Genomic DNA, 23173 nt, shown 5'->3' on the forward strand with positions numbered 1-23173 from the left:
TTACTTTCCGGGTTCCCTGAGATTCCACACAGTCATCCACCCAATGACAAAAACTGGAAAATAGGTCAGATTCTTCAAGGCTATATTGCACAAGTCAGGAATCTCACCCTCTAGAACCCCCCTACAAAACTCCAACGGAATGAAAGCAGCAAACACAGGAGGGACAGGAAAGCTGCTTTGTACTGAGTCAGACTATCAGTTTATCTAGCTCAGTGTTGTCTACATTGACTGACAGCAACAACCATCCAGGGTTTTAGACAAGGGAGAATCGCAGCCCTACATGCCGATTATTATAGTGAGGCAATAAGATTTAGAATTGGGTGTAGCTAGCAGCTGGATATGTTTATTGTAATGGGCAGTGATGGTTCTAAGAGGCTTGCTTAAATACTAGCCACTAAAACCAAATTCCAAAGTTTTTTCATAACTCATATTTGAAAATTCAGGAGCCGCCATCACCTGCCAGGTAAAGGTAAAGGACCCCTGGATGGTTAAGTCCAGTTAAAGTGACTAGTGGGTTGCGGTGCTCATCTCGCTTTCAGGCCAAGGGAGCCGGTGTTTGTCCACAGACAGCTTTCCGTGTTATGCGGCCAGCATGACTAAACCGCTTCTGATGCAACGGAACACCGTGACTGAAGCCAGAGCACACAGAAATGCCGTTTACCTTCCCGCCACAGCGGTACCTATTTATCTACTTGCACTGGTGTACTTTTGAACTACTAGGTTGGCAGGAGCTGGGACAGAGCAATGGGAGCTCACCCCATCACTGGGATTTGAACCACCAACCTTCCAATCGGCAAGCCCAAGAGGCTCAGTGGTTTAGATCACAGTGTCCCAGCCCTAAAGGTGACCTTCATGTCGCAAGGAAGGCCCAAAAGACTCTGAAAGACTATTTTGAAATTAATATGAGAACTACGGTTGAAAAAAGAACGGTTTGGGACTCAAGCAAAGCGGTCATGAGAGGGTTCTTGATTCAACAGAATGCAATAAAAAAGAGATCTCAAAATGAGAAGAAAACGAAAATTTTGGAAAAAATAAAACAAGGGGAGAAGAAGCTAAGAGTTAAACCAAACTCAAAAGAGATTTTAAGAGAGATTAAGTTATATCAGGTGCAATATATGAAACTGATTAATGAAGAAATAGAGTGGAAAATTAAACAAATGAGACAAAAGACTTTTGAGTCAGCCAATAAATGTGGGAAATTATTGGCGTGGCAACTGAAAAAAAGACAGAAGTTAAATACGATCACAAATCTTGAGATCAATGGAAAAAACATACAGAACCCGGAGGAGATTAGAAGGTGCTTTCAGAGATATTTTAAACAACTCTACACGCAAGGGCCGCAGAAAGAAACTGAGATAGACCAATTTTTAAGAACCAATGGATTACAAAAAATATCTTTAGAAAATAAATTAATATTGAACCAGCAAATCACAGAACAAGAAATTGAAGGTGCCATTCAGAATATGCAACTGGGCAAATCTCCAGGACCGGACGGACTAACCTCCAAATACTACAGAACTTTGAAAGATCTTTTAATTCAACCATTAAAGGAGGTGTGCAATGAGATTTTGGAAGGGAAAAAGGCGCCTGAATCGTGGAAAGAAGCATACATCACATTGATACCCAAGACAGAAGCTGAAAAGACACAACTAAAGAACTACCGTCCCATCTCCCTTTTGAATGTGGATTACAAAATTTTTGCAGACATTTTAGCTAGCAGACTTAAAAAAGTATTAATGGAAGTAATACATAAGGACCAGGCAGGCTTTCTCCCAGGCAGACACTTGTCTGATAACACAAGGAACATAATTGACATTCTGGAGCTGTTGCAAAGGAATATCAACACGAAAGCTGTTTTAGTTTTTATTGATGCGGAGAAAGCCTTTGATAACATCTCTTGGAGTTTTATGAAGAAAAATTTGAAAGGGATGGGAGTGGGTCAGGGGTTCGAAAATGGTATAGGAGCAATATATTCAGAACAAAAAGCGAAATTGATTGTAAACAATGTGGTGACTGAAGATTTTAGGATAGAAAAAGGAACACGTCAGGGCTGCCCTATCTCTCCATTATTATTTATCTCGGTCCTGGAGGTGCTGCTAAACATGATAAGGGGGGACCGATTTGTAAAAGGTATTCAGGTCGGAGCTAAACAATATAAATTGAAAGCCTTTGCAGATGATTTGGTTCTAACTTTACAGGAGCCGGAATCCAGTATGAAAAGAGCTTTGGAATTGATAAAAGAATTTGGTCATGTGGCGGGATTTAGATTAAACAAGGTAAAAACTAAAGTATTAGAGAAGAATTTAACCCCAATGGAAAAGGATAGGTTTCAGAATGAAACAGGTTTAATGGTGGTTAAGAAAGTGAAATACCTAGGGATTAATATGACGGCGAAAAATTTGAATTTATTTAAAGAGAACTATGAAAAATGTTGGGCAGAAGTTAAAAAAGATTTAGAAATCTGGTCTAACTTGAAGCTTTCCTTGTTGGGTCGAATTGCAGCTATAAAAATGAATGTATTGCCTAAAATGCTATTTTTATTTCAATCCTTGCAAATTTTGGACAAGATGGATTGTTTCAAGAAGTGGCAGAGAGACATCTCTAGATTTGTCTGGCAGGGCAAGAAACCCAGAATTAAGTTTAAAATTTTAACTGATGCAAAGGAAAGAGGTGGATTTGCCCTGCCAGATCTTAAATTGTATTATGAATCAGCAGCATTCTGCTGGCTGAAAGACTGGCTGCTTCTTGAGAATACAGACGTTTTGGATTTGGAAGGCTTTAATAATGTTTTTGGGTGGCATGCATATCTTTGGTACGACAAGGTTAAAGCTCATAAGGCATTCAAAAACCATATTGTCAGGAAATCTTTGTTTAATGTCTGGATAAGATATAAAGACTTGCTGGAAAGTAAAACCCCAAGGTGGTTGTCACCTATGGAAGCAAAGGCTCAGAAAAAGCTCAATATGGAGGCTAAATGGCCAAAATATTGGGAAATTTTGGAACAAGAAGGTGACAGATTGAAACTGCAGAGTTTTGAAAAATTAAAAGACAAAGTGCGAGATTGGCTTCATTATTATCAAATAAGAGAGGCCTATAATTTGGATAGAAAAATTGGCTTCCAGGTGGATAAATCGAAACTGGAAACAGAACTGTTAGAACCAAAAACTAAGATTTTGTCAAAGATGTATAACTTGCTGTTGAAATGGAATACGCAGGATGAAACGGTCAAATCAGCAATGATCAAATGGGCGCAGGATCTAGGTCATAATATTATGTTTGCTGATTGGGAACAGTTGTGGACCACCGGTATGAAATTTACGGCATGTATTGCCTTAAAGGAGAACATTATGAAAATGATTTACAGGTGGTACATGACCCCAGTCAAGCTTGCTAAAATTTATCACCTGCCTGACAATAAATGTTGGAAATGTAAAGAAGCTGAGGGAACATTCTTTCACCTCTGGTGGACTTGCCCAAGAGTTAAGGCTTACTGGGAAATGATATATAATGAACTTAAGAAAGTATTTAAAAGTACCTTCCCCAAGAAACCAGAGGCCTTTCTCTTGGGCATAGTTGGCCAATGGGTGCCAAAGAAAGATAGAACACTCTTTATGTATGCAACAACAGCAGCAAGAATACTTTTAGCTAAATATTGGAAGACACAGGATCTACCCACCGTGGAGGAATGGCAGACGCAAGTGATAGACTACATGGAGATGGCTGAAATGACTGGCAGAATCCGTGACCAGGGAGAAGAATCGATGGAACAGGACTGGAAAAAGTTTAAGGACTATCTACAAAAATACTGTAAAATCTTTGAGTGCCAATAGGATGTGGGAAGTAAAAGTAACAGGGTTTGTGTGACTTTGGTCAAAGGTGTGTGAAAAGAAGAATCTAAGAAAAAAAGGATAAGGGGTTTTGAACAGAACAATATTATGTCATATTTTATAAGATGAGGTACGGATTAAAAAAAAAAAATAATGGAAAATGGGGACATAATAATTAGAATATAACATTAAGTACGGCTGAAACAAGGTTTTGAATTTGCTGAATCTGATTGGAGTTAAGTGGAACACAAAAAAGGGGGATGTGAGGAGGTCAAGACAGAGGGGTATGGAACTTTATAAATTTAAGAAAGAGTGTTTTTCCTTTTTCTGTTTTTCTATTTTTCTTTTTTTTCTTTTTTTCTGTCATATATTTTTGTTTTTCCTGAGCTTTATGTATGGAAATGATGCATTTTGAAATGATGAAATTCTTTGTTTTGTAAAATCCTAATAAATATGTATTTAAAAAAAAAAAATAAAGGTGACCTTCATGTTTGACCCAGATAACACAGAGACATCTGAGCTGTGACAAAATGTAGCGAGAAGGTCCTATCCTTTCCCCCGAAGTACAGACTTAATGGATTTCACCCTCTGGTACCTACCTAGAAAAGCTCCATTGGAAATAAAGCTGGAACCCAGGTATGTGCAACTTACCAAATGCAATAAAGTGTTATATTATTTCAGCAGACTTACTTGGCAACACGACCAGCCTCGTACCAGACCCAAAGGCAGGTTTCAAGCCTTGGTTGTTACCCAGTGATACATTCCTTAACAAAAACTCAAAATTGCCAATTTTCATTTCTGTGTTCCAACCTTAATTTCAGTAGCTTATGATGATTTTCACAAGGTCCACATTAAAATTTCTCCTAATACCCAGATTTGCCCCTAATAGTGGATAAGAGGGTGAAGCAAAATATTTTATGGGGAGAGGAAGAATAAAGTAAGGCTGAGTATTTGGGCAGGCAGATGGAACAAAAGCGGATCCCCGAAGAATATATTAAAGGCTGAAACTTACTTGGTGTAACAAGCAGTCTACTGCCACTTCCGAAGACTGGCTTACTGAAACTTGTACCAGACCCACAGTGTTCCATGCCTTGACAAAAATGTTCAAAGGCATGAGGAGAAGGGTGATTGTGAGATGCATTTCAACATGAAGCTGTGAAATGGCTGACAACAACGACCTTCCTCACACCTGTTTACAAAGGGCCTGAACACAAAACTTCACTTTGGCTTAAACTCCCTCCCCCCCCCAAAAAAAAATTTCCCCTCATCTCAGCAGTATGATTTTGGGAATCAATTCCACACAGATATAGTAAACCAACTGGGAGTCAGAAATCCTTGCAGATCTACTTGCAAATCACCCAGAGATCTATCCGAAGATCAAAACACACCTTTAAGGTGTCCCTGCTTTAAGATGCCATTAAAAGTCCTTGTTATGAGGCACAGAATCATAGAACTATAAAGTTGGAAGGGACCCTGAGGCTCATCTAGTCCAACCTCTGCAATTTTTTATTATTATTATTATTATTATTATTATTATTATTATTATTATTATTTATACCCCTCCCATCTGGCTGGGCTTCCCCAGCCACTCTGGGTGACTTCCAACCAAATATTAAAAACAGTAATGAATCGAACATTAAAAACTTCCCTAAGCATTGCAGGAATATGCTGCTGTCCCATACGGGGATTGAACCTGCAACCTTGGCAGTATCAGCAACACACTCTAACCAACTGAGCTATCCATAGGAGGTGCGGTGTCAGATTTGAAACCTTGGGTCTTCCAGGTCCTGACAGATGCACATGCCTAGATTCTGCTTGCCTTTGAACATACCTGGTCGGATTGTTAAGCTGGTCCCCTGGCCAAATACCAGCTTTCCATAACTAGCTGTGCCTGCACAGTGAAAAGGTGCTTTACCAAAACTGCAAGAAGAAAATAGTTGGTATTGGATACCCTTTTCCACTCTATTCACCAAACAAACCCAATCTCTCCTCAGAAAAAAACCTTATTGGATGGAACTAAATGTTGGATTTAGTTCCTCGTCCCCAAACTGAAGAAGATTATGTGAGTGAATCTGCATTTTTTCCCCACCGCCTTTTGAAACCCCAGGGAAAAGCTGTGGTTCATCTGCTAAGCATCCCCAGGTAGGGCTGGAAGAGATTACTTGCCTCACAACAAGCAATCAGTGTAGACAACCCACAGTTAATGAACCACTGGTCGGACTCTGTTTAAGGCAGCTTTCCATGGTCCTAAAATCCACTTGCTCTCAACTTTTCAGACTGCAATTTCCATGAGGACATTTATCCTTATGCAATTCTGCAAAGCTCAAAGTACGCTGGTGCTACAGCATGAATAACACTGAGGTTGAACTCAGGTTGATGACTGAAGATAAAGCAGGCAATGCCTCCCCCATCCTAAATTACGAAATATAATTTGTTTTATTCAAAAGACATAAAAAAATGCATTATGGTGAGGTGAATTTCCTTGTGGTCAACTTACTTGGGTGAACTCTCAGCCTTGTTCCACTACCAAATACAGGTTTGCTATTTCCTCCTGCATTACACTGTGATACAGACCTTTACTTTATCTCCTCAGCTGAGATTCACTTGACTAGCTAGACTTGGCTGATGAAAGGGGCAGGAGGTTTTAAAGCGAAATCTGCCCACCAAAATTCATTTGCCAACATTTGAATCAATGATCTTGAATGTTATCTTTTGCAATATACCCACTTATGGGTGCTGTGCATTTTTACAGCTTTAAATATTTGCATCTTTGTTTATCTATTTTTGGTTCAGCTCTACCCATCAGTTCAGTACCTACCATGTACTTACACCAATAGGTGTATCTGGGCATTTATCTTGGACGCAAAACAGGGGTGGGAAAAATTTTCCTCCCCGAGGGCCACATTCTCTTCCAAGGGCCACATGCAAGTAGTGAACGGGGATAAGGGTAGAAGTGGTAAGAGAAACAATGTCAGTATTACTACTGCACAGTAGATTAGTTTACACACATAAAAACACATCCTTCTCTGTTCTCCAACTAGACAAGCAAGAGTCATTATCAGAGTCACATTTTTCTGAACCGAAAACACTTGTGGGAGGGGAGGCATGCTGTGGTCTTTGCTGAGGGTGAGATTTCTGTGGAGATTTCTGGGGGCCAAAAAGTGAACCATGGAGGGCCACCTGAGATTCCCCAACCCTAATATAAAAGGGAGGAGTTTAGTGGATACAGTAGATTGCTACAGCTTTAAATTTATGCATTCGTATTTCTTTATCATTGATTCAGTCCTGCCCTTCCATTCAGTATCAGCAGAGGATAAATTAAGCAGCAGGTTTGTACATCTGACACATAATTACTTGGTGTCACCATCAGTCTAGTTCCACTTCAAAAGAATGGCTTACTGAAGGTACTGCCAGACCCACAGTGCCCCACACCCTTTAAAAAAAATAGACAAGGCCACACAGAGAACATAGAGAAAAGGATGGGGAACCTGTGGTTCTTCAGATGTTGTTTGACTCCTCCCTTCAGCCCCAGTAAATGCAATGGTCCAGCAATGCAAGCAATGGTCCAGAATGATGGGAGTTGTACTTTAGCAGCATCTTGAGAGCCACAGGTCCCCCACCCCTGACAGAGAGTGAAGAGGGGACCATAAAGAATGCGTGACTGAGGGAATGGGTTTTTACAAACTAGATCGCAGGCACAGCAGTGATCTGTCCAGTCCTGATAAAAGGGGTAGTGGGAGTTGGGATTAGTTATTTTTTCATTTACTCTAAATAACTAGCTTTTTTAAAAAACAAAAAGTTAAAAACTTACTTGAGTAAACTCTCAGTCTTGTCCCACCTCCAAATATAACTTTTTCATTGCTTCCAAAATCACACAGTGGAACAGAGCTTTGCAAAAACTGGCTGGCAACGTTTGGGGTGAGGGAGTTTCAAGCAAACTTTGACACCTTTTCGGAAAACAACTTGAGATTTTTTTGGATCGTATCCAATAATAGCCATATTCAGAGCAGACCGATTGAAATGAGTAAGCATGTCTAACTTAGGTTGATTAACTTCAGTGAGTGTACTCTGATCATAACTTAGTTATTGGGTCATTAAGCAAGCAAGCAAGCAAGCAAGCAAGCAAGAAAGAAAGAAAGAAAGAAAGAAAGAAAACAATATTACCAAGAAGGGGGTACTTATGTGTTCAGAGATTTTTCCAGTTTTTGAATTTGTGCAGAATTTCATCTCTACTGTTACTAGTTATTTTTCCCTATACAAACTGGTAGCTCCATCTTTATCTTTTCTCATAGAAACTATAGCCTTAAGTCAAGCACGTTACTCAAGCTCTTTTCTTTAGGGATGAACTTTCAAGCCCTCTCCCATCAACTGAGAATACCCACAGAACATGAAACGGAGCTATGCAGAACACCCAGGAAACATGAAACATGAAAGCCATATGCCCAAAATTCACAATGATTAATACACATTTATGAAATTATATTTTTCCACCTCATAGGGGTGGTTCAGAACAACCCCAGCAATATAACACAGGGCAGGAGGGAGTCATTTTGGAGCTGGTATTGTTAGCCAACAGGAGGTCAGAAATCTTTCCTGATCTACTTGCAGATCACCCATACATCAATATCTTCTGCTTTTGTGCAAAACAGGCATGGAAAAGATTTCTGCTAAGATGAAGCAAATTGCTAGGGAGTGTTTTAGTTTGTAATTTTTTCTGGCCCATTCCCATTTAAAGTACATCTCCGAGCAGCTATCAGTGCTAGACAAATATTAACCAGGAGAAAGCAGAAAGAGTCTCAAAACATGACTGGGGAGGGATAGCTTTTTAAATCTCTGAAATAGCTACTATTTCATCATATTTGTACATTTCAGACATACGTACTTGGTGTCACAATCAATCTAGTTCCACCTCCAAACACTGGCTTACTGTAGGCACTGTTAGAACCACAGTGGTCCAGACCCTTACAAAAAATAGACAAGGACACCAGGAGGGCATAGAGGGCGAATGGGGAACCTGCGGCCACCCAGATGTTGTAGAACTTTAGCTCCCTTCAGCCCCAGCCAACACCCAGGAGCTTTCATCCAGCAATATCTGAAGAGTAAGGGTCCCTCAACCGTGGCAGAGAGTGAGGAGCGGAGTTCAGAGAATGAGATACTGCAAACAGCTAGTGGACAAGGAAGTATTCCAGAATGTGGTGATAAAATGGGTAGTGGGACTTGCGAGTACAGTGGTACCTCGGGTTAAGTACTTAATTCATTCTGGAGGTCCGTTCTTAACCTGAAACTGTTCTTAACCTGAAGCACTACTTGAGCTAATGGGGCCTCCTGCTGCTGCCGCGCTGCCAGAGCACAATTTCTGTTCTCATCCTGAAGCAAAGTTCTTAAACTGAGGGACTATTTCTGGGTTAGCGGAGTCTGTAACCTGAAGTGTATGTAACCTGAGGTACCACTGTAATTGGATTTCCATCTGTTCTGGAGAGCTAGCTGAAAGAAAGTGTTAAGACTTACTTGGAGAAACGTTCAATCTTGTCCCACCTCCAAATATAACTTTGTAGCCACCTCCAGAATTACACAGTGGAACAGAGCTTTGCAAAAATTGTCAGAGAACATTTTTTGATAGTAATTTGAGAAACTCAAGCAAACTTTGACATTTTGGGGAAAGCAACTCGAGAATCAATAATCAGCTGAATGTCAAAGAGGTAGAAAAGTTAGGGTCAGGGAAAAACACACCAATTATTCCAGAGAGCTAGGCTTTGTTTGTGTTTAACTATTGAAACTTACTTGGATAAACCCTCAGCCTTGTCCCACCTCCAAATATAACTTTCCTGCTGTTTCCCACATTACACAGTGCAACAGACCTTTGCAAAAACTGTGGCAGTACATTCTAGATATTAACTTGGGTCATGGGAGTCTCAAGCAAAGTTTGACCTTTTGGAGGGCAATTTGAGAATCAATATTCCTGTGTGATTTTTAACAAAGCAGGATTGACAATGAGCAAGTGCTTTCCAGTGGAAAGATCTGCTGAATTTGTGTGCAAAATTTGTGTTCAAAGACAAAAGTCACAGACCAGATCAGTCATAGCAATTTCACCACAGTTATGGAATTATTCTGCCCCCCCCCTCTTAGTGGATATTCCAAGAAGTTTATCCTGAGCATCCTTAAGTCCTTTTTGCCCCAGGCATTTGGTGGTGGAGTGGTTATTTTAATTATGTTTTATTTAGTTCACATTAGATCATGTACCTGCTTTTGAATTATGGTGCTGGAGGAGACTCTTGAGAGTCCCATGGACTGCAAGAAGATCAAATGCATCCATTCTTAAGGAAATCAGCCCTGAGTGCTCACTGGAAGGACAGATTGTGAAGCTGAGGCTCCAATACTTTGGCCACCTCATGAGAAGAGAAGACTCCCTGGAAAAGACCCTGATGTTGGGAAAGATGGAGGGCACAAGGAAAAGGGGACGACAGAGGACGAGATGGTTGGACAGTGTTCTCGAAGCTACCAGCATGAGTTTGACTAAACTGCGGGAGGCAGTAGAAGACAGGAGTGCCTGGTGTGCTCTGGTCCATGGGGTCACGAAGAGTCAGACACGACTAAATGACTAAACAACAACAACAAGATCATGTACCATCTGTATCTGAGACACCATGGGCTTCCACCCAAAGCTTTGCATAGGGACATAGGAAGCTGCCTTTTACAGAGTGACATTGGTGCGTCTGAATCAGTATTGTCTACCCTGACTGGCGACTGCTTTCCAGCATTTCAAGCAGGGGACATTCCCAGCTGTGCCAGTAGATGCCCAGGATTGAACCGGGGACCGTGTGTTTGCAGATCAGATGTTTGGTTATAGAGCTATGGGCTCTCCCTTACAAAAAACACCAAACACACAAACCTTTCTTCCCAAATACCTAATGGGGTACATAGATGTGGTGAAGTTACTTTTCTGAAGACCCAGGCTCGTAATGAATCTGGTTGCTTCTGACCTACCTGGCTGGATGGCTAATCGGGTTCCCAGACCAAACGTCACTTTCCCATAGCTGCCTGTAGCTAGGCACACTAAGAAAACCCTTTACAAAAATGGCAGGTGAAAAAATGGCTGCTTTTTGCTTTCTTATCATCTGTTCAAGTTAAATAGACATTGGACTGTCATGATCCACAACTGAAACAGAGCCTAAGTTTGCAGTTGTGAACACACTTACCTGGAAGTAAGTCCAAGTGAGCTCAGTGAGGTTTGCTTCCAAGTAGTGACCAGGAGAAATTTGATTCACTTATCATTTAAAGGCATGCCTACCTAATCTGTACCTTCCAAAGCAATACATAAACCAAAACACAGCCATCCTTTGAAATTCACACCCCTTCCATTTTTTTTTGCAACGCAGTTTTTCAGCCAACTAAAATGTGCATTAAAACATGAAATGCATATGCATAACATATGCATATACTGATGAGAATAAATAAAAAATGAATTCTATTTGGGGAAATTGGAAAAAAAATGTAAATTTCATATGTAAGTGTGTGTATAGAAGGGGAGATTCACACTTAACTGTTAATTAATTTTTATGAGGAACTACTCCTGCTAAGGAGGTGAGATAACATTGCGACATTTTGTTGCAGGTCCTACTTTTCATGCGTGTGAGAGAGATACAAATTCTTGTGAATAGATTCTCTCTCTCTCTCTCATGCACACACATACACACACGCACACATACACACACACACACACACACAGGTTGTCATATTTAGAAGATCAAAAAAGAGGAGAACCCGAGCTGCTGCCAGTCTGAGCCAGGGAATGAGGTGCATGGGCACTGCGGTGGCCCTGCATGCCCCTTTCCCTGGCTCAGGCTGGCAGCAACCACAGCAAGCAGAGCAGCCCATGTCTGTGCCTGAGCCACCCATGCCCAAGCCACCCCACCCCCACCTGGACATTTCCTTTAAAATGTAAAAATCCCCCTGGATGGGCATGTTGGCCCCCCAAAAGAGGACATGTCTGGGAATTCCCAGACTTATGGCAACCCTAACACACACACACACACACACACACAGTTTAATGGCAGACAAAGCCCAAAACACAAGCAACATGTGATATGCTATCTATCTCTTTGCTTACAATATCAAATGCAACTATCTGTGAGGTTTATTCTTCCTACTTACTTGGGAGGACAACCAGCCTCGTCCCAGACCCAATGGTGAAATCATAGTTATTGCCCACAGCAACACAAACCTTTACAAAAACCCATCAGTGTTAGGCATTGTGTCAGGCCAGCAAAGGTGACTAGCATGCTGACATTCAAGCAGAGGAGGTCAACCACTTCATATTTCGTCTCCCAGAAGCTGGTGGGTGATGACAATGGATAGTGCAGTACTCTATCGTGATATCCAACTAAGTCATACTCCTTCAAATGAATGGAGTTACCATATTTTTCCATGTATAACACTAGGTTTCTCCCCCCCCCCAAAAAAATATCAAAAATTAGGGGGCATCTTATACAGGGATATATCTACCGCATTTTCTTAACTCTGAGTCCCCCAAAATAGGTGGCGTCTTATACATGTGGGCGTCTTATAGGAGGAAAAATACAGTATGTTGCTTAGTGCCATTGATTTCAATGGTGCCTAATGTTTGCGACCACCCATATATGCATACATATGGATCAAATGGTGAGTTAGCTGGAAGAAAATAACCCAGTAACTCAGACAAAAACAAGAAAACCAAGACATACCAGGAATCATCATCACTGCTGTCCCAGGTCCAAAGGTGACTTTCCACCCTGACCCAGAAACCACAAAAACAAAAACTTCAAACCACCCACATCCTCTCTGTTTATAATATGCCTTTCAGAAGTTATGGATATAACATACAGAAACACCTTCATTTTTGTCAAACACACAGGCAATAGATGATATGGTATTGATCTCATTCCATATGTTATCAGATATAATAATCTGTATTGCCTTTTCTTCCTACTTACTGGGGAAGACTTTCAGTGTTGTACCAGACCCAATCATGAATTTGTTGTTGCTATTGCTCACAGTGACACAACCCCTTACAAAAACCCATCAGCGCTAGGTGTTGCTGTTGAGCCAAAACATTCATTAAAATGTCCATCCACTGCATTTTCATCACTTTGTTCCCCATCCCTTTTCCTTCTGTCTGACACCCCAGGCTAGAGCTGTGCCAGAAGTCCCAAGTTTGAACCCAAGAATTTCCAGGCATTGCTAGGAGAGAACTCTGCCTGAAAAACAGCTTTGCCAGTCAGTATGGACAATGCTGAACTAGAAAGACCCATGATCTGACTCAGGGTGAGGCCACTTCTTATATTCTCCAGAACACCATTCCTTATATAAGGCAGTTTCTCACATTCTGAAGGTTCCCTCCCAGACAACAGATTGCCAACTCCATGGTGGGAAGAGCCCATATTTTAACTTACACAGCTTCGTAAAGGTGGGAGGATGCCTGTTTTAATATCTGAAATAGTAGCCAACAGAGGGGAAATTAAGCATCATGTTTGCAACATCTCACATGGACTTACTTGGTGTCACGATCAATCTAGTCCCACTTCCAAACACTGGCTTATTGTAGCCACTGCCAGACTCACAATGATCTACGCCCTTACAAAAAGTAGACAAGGCCACAAGGAAGTCAATGAGTACAAAGACATCTCTTGGCAGCATGCAAAACTGAGGGCTCATCAACATTTTTGCCTGACCCGTATTTTGATTGCATTGTGTATCAATTATTTCCTCTGAATCTGAGAGCTTTCCTTTCCTCCCACCCACAGCTATAAAATCCAATCTTACTTGCTGAATTGAAGTTCGGCTAAGCAGAAGCTCTCTTCAGATTTTCTGTGCGTCTGATTACATCCAATTCAGAAGGTAAGCGCTGGTTTTCACAAGGAACAGCCATGGAACAACAAAAAAGATCTCAAACCCGGGGGAATTGGTGGTACACAATGTGATCAAAATATGCATCAAGCAAAAGTTGGGATGAGGCTTTTCTGGCTGTTATGAACATCTCAGACTCAGATTTTGATACTTCTTGATGGGCTTCACGGACAGATAAACACTTGTTTCTTTTTATTTTACTTTTGACTCCCCTTGTCACCTCTGTGGCAAGGTTCTTTTCTACTATTAGAATTGTGGTGATAATTTTTTAAAACAAATAAATACAAATATTAACAAAGAGGAGAGCAGAGGAGTTCCAATACAGAACTAGGTGTGTGTGTGCGCATGTGTGCATGGAGGGGGGTACATTTTGATATGTGAAATAATTGCCAACAAAGAGAGTTGGGAGTTGACCACAACATTTCTGCTTCTCAGACATACATATTTGGTGTCACCATCAACCTAGTTCCAAACACCAGCTTATTGTTGGTACCACTAGATCCACTGTGTTCAGTTCCCTTACCAAATATTACACACACACACACACACACACACACACAGAGAGAGAGAGAGAGAGAGAGAGAGAGAGAGAGAGAGACTGAAGAGGAGAATATAGAGAGTGATTTTTTTTTTTTCTAAACTAAATGGGGGCTTGGAAGTGATTCAGATCAGAATCCTGGCAAGGGGATGGGAGTGGAGTTTTAATCCTTTGTAATTCTGATTCAGGCTACTGTACCCGCAAACACACACACACACACTAACACAGTACATTTCTGAGCACAATTCAAAGTGTTGGTGTTGACCTTTAAAGCCCTAAATGGCCTCAGCCCAGTATACCTGAAGGAGCGTCTCCACCCCCATCGTTCTGCACGGACACTGAGGTCCAGCGCCGAGGGCCTTCTGGTGGTTCCCTCATTGCGAGAAGCAATGCTACAGGGAACAAGGCAGAGGGCCTTCTCGGTAGTGGCGCCCGCCCTGTGAAACGCTCTCCCATCAGATGTCAAAGAGATAAAAAACTACCGGACATTTAGAAGACATCTGAAGGCAGCCCTGTTCAGGGAAGTTTTTAATGTGTGGCATTTTAATGTATTTTTAATATTTGTTGGAAGCCATCCAGAGTGGCTGGGGAGGCCCAGCCAGATGGGTGGGGTACAAATAAATTATTATTATTATTATTATTATTATTATTATTATTATTATTATTATCCTTAGTTGTGTTTTGGGAAACCTCTGCTCTCCTCTTAGCTTGTAGTTGCCAGGCATGCACAGAAACTGGAACGGAAAAGTCCCTGCTTAAGTAGGGACTTCAGTAAGTGCTGGCAGTTCAGCTGGAAGGGAGTTTCATACTTCTCTCTGTCATATACCACTTGCTCACCTTTTCCTCTGAACTAAAAAGCTCTTAAATATTGCAACATTTGCTCACAGGAGGATTTCTACAGTTCCTTGATTATTTTAGGAGCCTGTTTCCGAAACCTTTTCAGAAAGGCCATCACATACCAGGAATCACCGCCAACGTTGTCCCCGTCCCAAAGGATATTTTGCTGCCTGATGTAGATTCACACAGTGATTCATCCAGTGGCAAAAACCCTGCGGTCGTTCACAGATCTCATCTGAATGTATTTCTTTTAAGAGTACAGCAGTGTAGCCCATTGCAATGACAGCTGAACACTCCCCCCCAAGCATCTTGTTAGGGATTGGGGGAAGGGCAGATTCAGTTCTCTTCACATTTTAATGCAAACCTACCTAATTCACATTCCCCCAAACAATATATGAAAGAAAAGGCAGCTGACATTGGAAATGCAAGCTTCTCTGAATTTTGCAAAACAGTTTCCCAGCCAAAACATTGAGTAGACAAATGCATATACTCATGGAAGGTCTGTAAAAATTGTGTAAGTGGTGAAAAGAACGAATAAAAAAGCATTATATTAGGGACCGCTGTTTGAAAAATGTGCATATTAGGGGAAATTGCATGCAAAACTGTGTATATTAGGAGGGATGTACACTAAGATTATTGTGAATTTTCATGCAGACATTTCTTAAAATAATAACCATATTGCTGCAGATATGTGATGGACTGAACTTAAGATAAGAAAAATGAGAAACCAAATATAATAGAATCATCCATCTCTATGTTTCTTACACGTGACTAGATGTGAAATGGAGCCAAAAATGGACTTTTTTCTCTGCTCTGTATACTTACTTGGTGATACAACCAGCCTTGTACCAGATCCCAAAGTGAACTTGGCATTGTTGCTCACAGTAGTACAGACCTTTACGAAAATGCATCTACTTACAGTGAAATCTCATACAGATCCACTCAAAAGCCAGTTCCATTCAGTTCAATGGCATGAGGTTGCAACACATGCACATTCCTGTTTCATAGCTGCTGTGATGAAAGCAGAGGACTCCCTATAACTTGTCATCCTTTTGCTCACAAGAAGAAAATGGCCCTAAATGCACTCTCATTTCAAAAATGCACACTGTGAAAATCTCTGTTCTAAAGGAAGGGGTGGAGAAGCTATAGGCCCCCAGAATTTTACTACTACTACTACTACTACTACTACTACTACTACTATAAATAAATAAATAAATAAATAAATAAATAAATAAATGACACATTATTCATTTAAAAGTAGCAATATTTTGTTGGACTCCAACATCCACCAGTTCTCCCAGCCAGCATCGACAATGGTGTGTGTGTGTGTGGGGGGGGTGACAGGCACCTCAACCCAACATTTGAAGCTTCACAAGTTCCTTACTCCTTCCTAAAGACATATCTGCCCACTGCTTTCTGCCCAGGCAAAACATATAGCCATAGTTTGGAAAGCTTGTTATCCGTCTTTCTTTCCATGATGGGGGTTCACCACAGCCCTATCCTATCAGTCTGAATCACTGAGCCTCTTGGGCTTGCCGATCAGAAGGTTGGTGGTTCAAATCCCCGCAACGGAATGAGCTCCCGTTGCCCTGTCCCAGCTCCTGCCAACCTAGCAGCTCAAAAGCACACCAGTGCAAGTAGATGAATAGGTACTGCTTTGACAGGAAGGTAAAGAGTGCTTCTATGCACTCTGGTTTCTTTCACAGTGTTCCGTTGCACCAGAAGCAGTTTAGTTATGCTGGCCACATGACCCGGAAAGCTGTCTGTGGACAAACGCCGGCTCCCTTGGTCTGAGAGTGAAATGAGTGCTGCAACTCCATAGTCTCCTTTGATTGGACTTAACCATCCAGGGGTCCTTAACTTTTTTACCTTTTACCTTATCCTGAGCATATTTGACATGGCCAGGCAATAGACGGTTAGAGTCTAGTAAATAAAAATGTGTTTACTATCCCATTCTTATTGATTGCAGGATTGATTTGCAAATACCAAGCATGTGTGTCTAAGACAGTGGAGGGAATGGAAGCTTATATAAAGAAACAAGCGTTCTTCCCAAGGCTGGCAGTTATTAACTTGTCGGAAACTACAACGTGAACCTAGAGATGAGGTGAGATCCACCCCCCCCCCCCGGATTCGCAACTAGACACGATGGACCAAGCTACTTGAACCTGCTTGCTCCTGAAATACCTGGTTGGATTGTCAGCATGGTCCCTTGGCCAAAGATCACCTTTCCAGCATTGCCTTGTAATACACAGTGAGAAAGCACTTTACAAAAACTTCAGAAGCATAGCAGCTAGCAATTGCTTTTCACTCTTCCCTAAAGTATGCATTGGGGAATGGGCACAGCTCAGTGATGGAGCATCTCTGAAGGAATATGGGAAGCTGTCTTATACAGAATCAGTCTCAGAGTCAAGCCCCAGTTTCTTCGGGTAGGGCTGGGAATGCCCCCTCTTGGAGAACAACCGCAGTCAGTGTGGACAACACTGAGTTAGGTGGGCTCATGTTCCTGATCTGAGGAGCATTAGGATTTGCTGTTTACTTGATTGTGGTCCTCTTGAAAGGAAACACTTATTAGATTGTACACATCCTGTTCTGAAAAGAGCTCTGTTTTGGTGCAATTGCATCTGCTTGTATTGGTCTCTTGTTGCCATTTCCCTCCTCTTTCTTCCAAAACCCACATTAGGACAATTCTTTTATTACACCATACAAATTGTCAAAAAATAGTGTGCAAGCTTTTGAGTTCTCCAGAACTTTACATCAGGCTAGGCAAAGAGTTCTGAAGGATTCAAAAGCTTGCACACTATTTTGTGGCACTTTTAGTTAGCATAATAAAGGGATGTCTTCACACACACCCATCTGTATTTTGGATTTTTTTTTCTTATGAGGCAATGCATTTAGTTTTTGTGTGACTTGAAAATTTCTCTTGGTTGTCACCTTCACAGTCAACAGTTTTGATTGTAATGTTTGTGAGGACAGAGACCAGGTTTTGTTTGGTTGTGGGTTTTTTTTGCTTCTGCAGTTTTTCAAATAACGCTGTACATTTACGATACTAAATAATCCATTCAACTTTAAAATGAGACTAAGAAGATAAGAACCTTCTTTCAACAAACACCCGCTTGAGTGAGTTATAAATATAGTACTAAATACAATATAAAAAGTTTGTTCCCCGCTTTAGAACTGTAAGAGATATGCATTGTGAAAACATTTGGTTTTTAAAGACTTACGTGAATGAACCGTCAGCCTTGTTCCACTTCCAAATGCAACTTTCCTGCTTCCATCATTATCACAGTGAAACACACCATTACACAAACTCATGCTCTGAGACACACTGACTGGAACTCAAATGGATTTTGTGGGGGAAGTTCTCAAGCAATCTCTCCAGATTTATATGCACGCACACAAAAAAGAGTTTCCATCTAGAGTCTTCTTTTGTGGAGCAGAATCCTATGTGTGTTTACTCAGAAGAAAGTCCTATTGTGTTCAATGGTACTTACAATCAAGGAAGCGTGTTTTGGATTGCATCCTCTGTCGTTCAAGAATCTTCCACTCCACAGAATGACATTTCCTTCCCTTTGAGCCATCATTTCTAAGATTAATCATGATTAATAGTGATAGACAGTGGTAGAGGGAAAATATACCTTTGGTTTACAATGGCAAAGGGTACATCCAGATTGTTGCTACACACAGTGACTTAAAACTGCAAAACCATTGGCATCCTTTCTGTTTCTCATGTACCTTTTGTAAATTATAAGTTGACCTCTCTCTCTCCTCTCTCTCTCTCTCTCTCTCTCTCTCTCTCTCACACACACACACACACACACACACACATTTAAGGCAACGAAAGCCCAACACAGGGGCAAGAAAGCGTATACTCTTTATCTCACCGTGTAAGCTGTCAAATGCAGCTATCTGTAGTGTCTGCTCAACGTACTTACTTACTCAGCCTTGTACCAGACCCACAGCAATACAACTCCTTACAAAAAGCCATCATAGAACAGGGTAGATGGTGGAGCCCTTTTCCACCAGAAAAGGACCAGAGAAAAAAGTGTTCAGAATAATAATAATAATAATAATAATAATAATAATAATAATATATTTATACCCCGCCCATCGAGCTGGGTTTCCCCAGCCACTCTCGGTGGCTCCCAAGAGAATAGTAATAGTAATAATTTATTGTTACTGTCTAAGACCAGTTCAAGATAATAACAACAAAGTGATAAAACATCAAACATTAAAAACTTCCCTAAACAGGGCTGCCTTCAGATGTCTTTTAAAAGTCAGATAGTTGTTTATTTCCTTGACATCTGATGGGAGGGCATTCCACAGGGCAGGCGCCACTACTGAGAAGGCCCTCTGCCTGGTTCCCTGTAACCTCACTTATCGCAGGGAGGGAACCGCCAGAAGGCCCTCAAAGCTGGACTTCAGTGTCTGGGCTAAATGATGGGGGTGGAGATACTCCTTCAGGTATACTGGGCCAAGGTCATTTAGGGCTTTAAAGTCAGCGCCAACACTTTGAATTGTGCTTGGAAATGTACAATGGGTGTGACGTCTCTCTTTCTGCGGTAGGCTGTATTCCAGCCATGAAAAATCCTGGGGTTTCTGCACCACTCCAGAAACTTCAAATGTTCATGGACAAATCAAAATCAGGCTGAAGAACTCTAGTAGGGCACAGAGCAGGGCTGGTGAGGAGGAGGGGCTTAAAGTCTTGAGCGCCAGAAAACGAGACCAGGTCTGAAGTTCACCACCCCTCCTAATTCACAGATTGGGCGGGGATTGGGCCATGATGGAAGCAGCTCCACAGATAATCCTCACGTAGTATTTCTAGTAGGGAGGAGAGCCTTGAATCATGCTGCTTCGCATCGTTTGCCTATTTGGCTGGCCAGCCCCTTTCTAGAACCCACCCACTTCTCATCCCAAAAATCTGCATGAGCTCAAACCTTCAGTTCTTTGGCTTGCAACATAGCTTTGGTGAGGAGCTTGTGTTGCAGTCACACTGAGCCACTGCCCCTTGTCTCAAAATAGTTCCTGTTCCAAGTCACAACATTTTATTTGGAAAATAAAAATCAAATTTTCATTTTGGAGGAACACGTTTGAGGGGGGGATCCCTGTTAGGCACATTATTATTGAGGCCAGGGTTATGTACACAAGTCCGTGACTTGACCACAAGACAGGAAAGAACCAGGTACAAGGAGGTTTCTGATTCATACAGTACAAAATGGATTCAGTTAGTTGTACTTAATGGACTGTGGTTGGAAGAGAGATGGTGACATGCCAGGTTGGCAGAAGGTGGTAGAGTGGAGGAAGAACAGTTAAGATAATGCATATTTGCCTATATATTGTACTCTCACAGACTCTTTTAACTATGGCCAGAAATGTATTACTGAATTTGGTGTGAGCCTCCATTTTAGAATCCTGAAGGGGAATTTCTCAATCCCTTATTATATGCTGCTTCCCACTAGCTAAAACTTCTGTGTGCCCTCAATGGAGAAGTTCTCCCACACTTTCATAAGACTGGATCCTAAATTATGCTTGTCCATTTGAATCCACTGTGGACTGTTAACATATCATAGACAGTTACTTGAATTATGCTTTCCTTTAGAAAACGCTAAACCAGAAGATGAGTAGGGAGGTGGGCAAGAAAGACCTGCAACAAATTATTGTAGATACTCCAGTTCATCCTTGCCCTACTTCAGGATACCCTATTCCACTCACATCCAACTTTTCTATTTCCACCTTGTAATAATCAGTTGGCAATACACAACCACTGTTTTCAAAGATGATTTTCTACATTGTTTTTTAAACAAAGAAACAAACACAATTTTGGTACTATGGAAAACACTGGGTACCCCAGAATCTGCCAATACCGCTCTTTTATGAATGAATGATGCTGTTTTGGCTACATGAGAATCCACACAAACGCACCCCTTGTACTTTGGAAATAGAGGGGACAACACCAAATGGCTATCGTGGCCATAATGGGCCAAGGAGAAAAAGAGGTGGTGGAATTTTTGAACTAGGGCAATGATTTATTCTGAATGACTCATTCATAAAAAGTGTGATGTGGGTGTCCCTGAGGTGAACCTTCAGCTCACTGAAGAGGATCAAAGCTCTTCAGGTTTTTGTGCAGCTCGCCTTGCATTTCCCACCACTGTGTCACTTGCAGCACAATGGTAGATCCCGGCGTCCCCCATCTCCACCTTGCTGATGGAAAGCTCCGTAGACAGGTTGCCTTTGTCAGTGTCCATCTCCAACCGTTCTTTCTTCTCTGTTTTAGAGTAACTGTAGATGATTAAGGAAGGGACTGCATCTCGGGTTTGCTTGTACCAGAAGACCGCATCATAATTAGAGACTCTATGTTTACAGAAGATCCGAGCTGTTCCTCCAGAAGAAAAGGAGACTTCAGAAAGCTGAGAAGCATCACCACTGATATCTCTGCCTGGAAAAAGAAAAATCATAATTGTTCCATAATTTCATGGCTCTTCAACATGCCTCTCAATACCAGATGGTGAGCTTTCCAAGTGGGAAGAGTGCTGTTGTGCTGCCATCCTGCTTGCAGACTTCCCAGAGACATCTGCTTGTTCCTTCTAAGAACAAGATCCTTGACTAGACAGAATATTGATTTGACTCCACAAGGTTCGTATGTTCACATTTCCTTGGAATCTTCCATAGATATACACAATTACCATGATGATCTTACTGAGTACAGTTAATAGTAATAAGTCAATAACTGTGTCTAATATCAGTTGCACACCAAGAGTATCAAATTCTAAAAATCAGTAGCAATACATTTGCTATCACTCAGCGACCACTAGCTCATAAAAGTTCAATTGTGTGAACAGTTCAATTCCAGATCTATGCCAGCTTCTATTACTGGTGGTACTGGTAATAATCATTGCCATATGGCTTCTCCTCCTCATAGTAGTAGGAATTAGCTTGAATTTGGTCATTGGACAAATGGAATTCACTGAACGGAGGATAGAGAGAGAGATCCCAGAGGGAACAGCACAGTAAGCATATTTCTGTGGAGTAGACATTATTAGCTACTTTTCGCCTCTTGTTATGGGTTAATATTTTCTATAAGCTTTGGAAGCTGCCTTATACTGAGTTGGTCCCTTGTCCCATCTAGCTCAATATTGTCTACACTGACTGGCAGCAGCCCTCCAGAATTTTCAGACAGGGGTTTTCTCTAAGCTCTACCTGAAGAACCCAGGAAATGAACCTGGTGTCCTTTGCATGCAAAGCTTTACCACTGAGCTCCGTCCCTTTCCCAAATTTCTAAGGATTCCCCAACTTACCCAGCAGAAATAGCCCAAGGAGAATCCAGTGAGCTGGGTGGACTCTTGAGGTCATTCTGAAACGCGGATGCTCTCACCAACGCAGATCCCTCCTAGTAAGGTGTGGAAATTCAGAAGAAACTAAGGTAGCCGACTGTACAATGAATTATCAATGTGTGCTTTCTCTTTTCCTTTTTATGTTTAGCTCTCTCCTGCTAGTCAGAAGTAGACTTGTGAAAATCTTAAGTTAACACAGCTAGAATAAACCACAGCTGGTGAAGGGTTTTGTGAGGCAAGAATGACTCCTCATTGCTATCTAGTGGAAGAAAGCAAAGATAGCAGGGTTGCTTACAAATTGTGTTTGTGGCTTCTGGCTTCTGGTTTTCTTTTGAGCAGATTGGTTTTTAGTTACACTGGGGTCACATCTGCAGGTGCTATCAGCTCCCCTTAACAGATCTGACCTCATGCTAAGGGTCTCCCAACACTTTTGGGCATACATTTTGGAATCCAAGAAACTGTGGTGGATACCACAAAGCACTCGTCTCACAGAAGGAAAAACGGATCCTCAGAACACACATGCACTGCATCAAAACCCAGGTGAAACACTTACACAAATAAAGCACCCTGAACCAGAAAAAAACATGGGAAACTTCCCAAAACACCCCCCCATCTATATACTTTTTTAGAAATAAAAAATTCAGAGGAGCCAGGGCCCTTGATATGCACCAAGGGAGATTGCCTAAGGGCACCACCTTGGGGATCCCTGAAAGCGATGATTTTGAATGCCAGTGATGCAATGAGTTTCTAGGAAGACCAGA

General features: G+C 41.5%; 1 gene segment (V, D, J or C); it reads right to left on the reverse strand.

Moving 5' to 3' along the window:
- The window catches only part of LOC310747114 (T-cell receptor alpha chain constant-like), a 72502-nt gene extending 50006 nt beyond the window's left edge, over window positions 1–22496 (reverse strand). The window contains exons 1-2 of the C gene segment in view: window positions 22377–22496; window positions 21239–21517 (exon numbers count right to left, since the gene is read on the reverse strand).
- Window positions 22497–23173: the final 677 nt, after the last annotated feature.

The sequence above is a fragment of the Podarcis filfolensis genome (genome assembly GCF_964270895.1).
Source record: "Podarcis filfolensis genome assembly, chromosome: 13".
NCBI lineage: Eukaryota > Metazoa > Chordata > Lepidosauria > Squamata > Lacertidae > Podarcis > Podarcis filfolensis.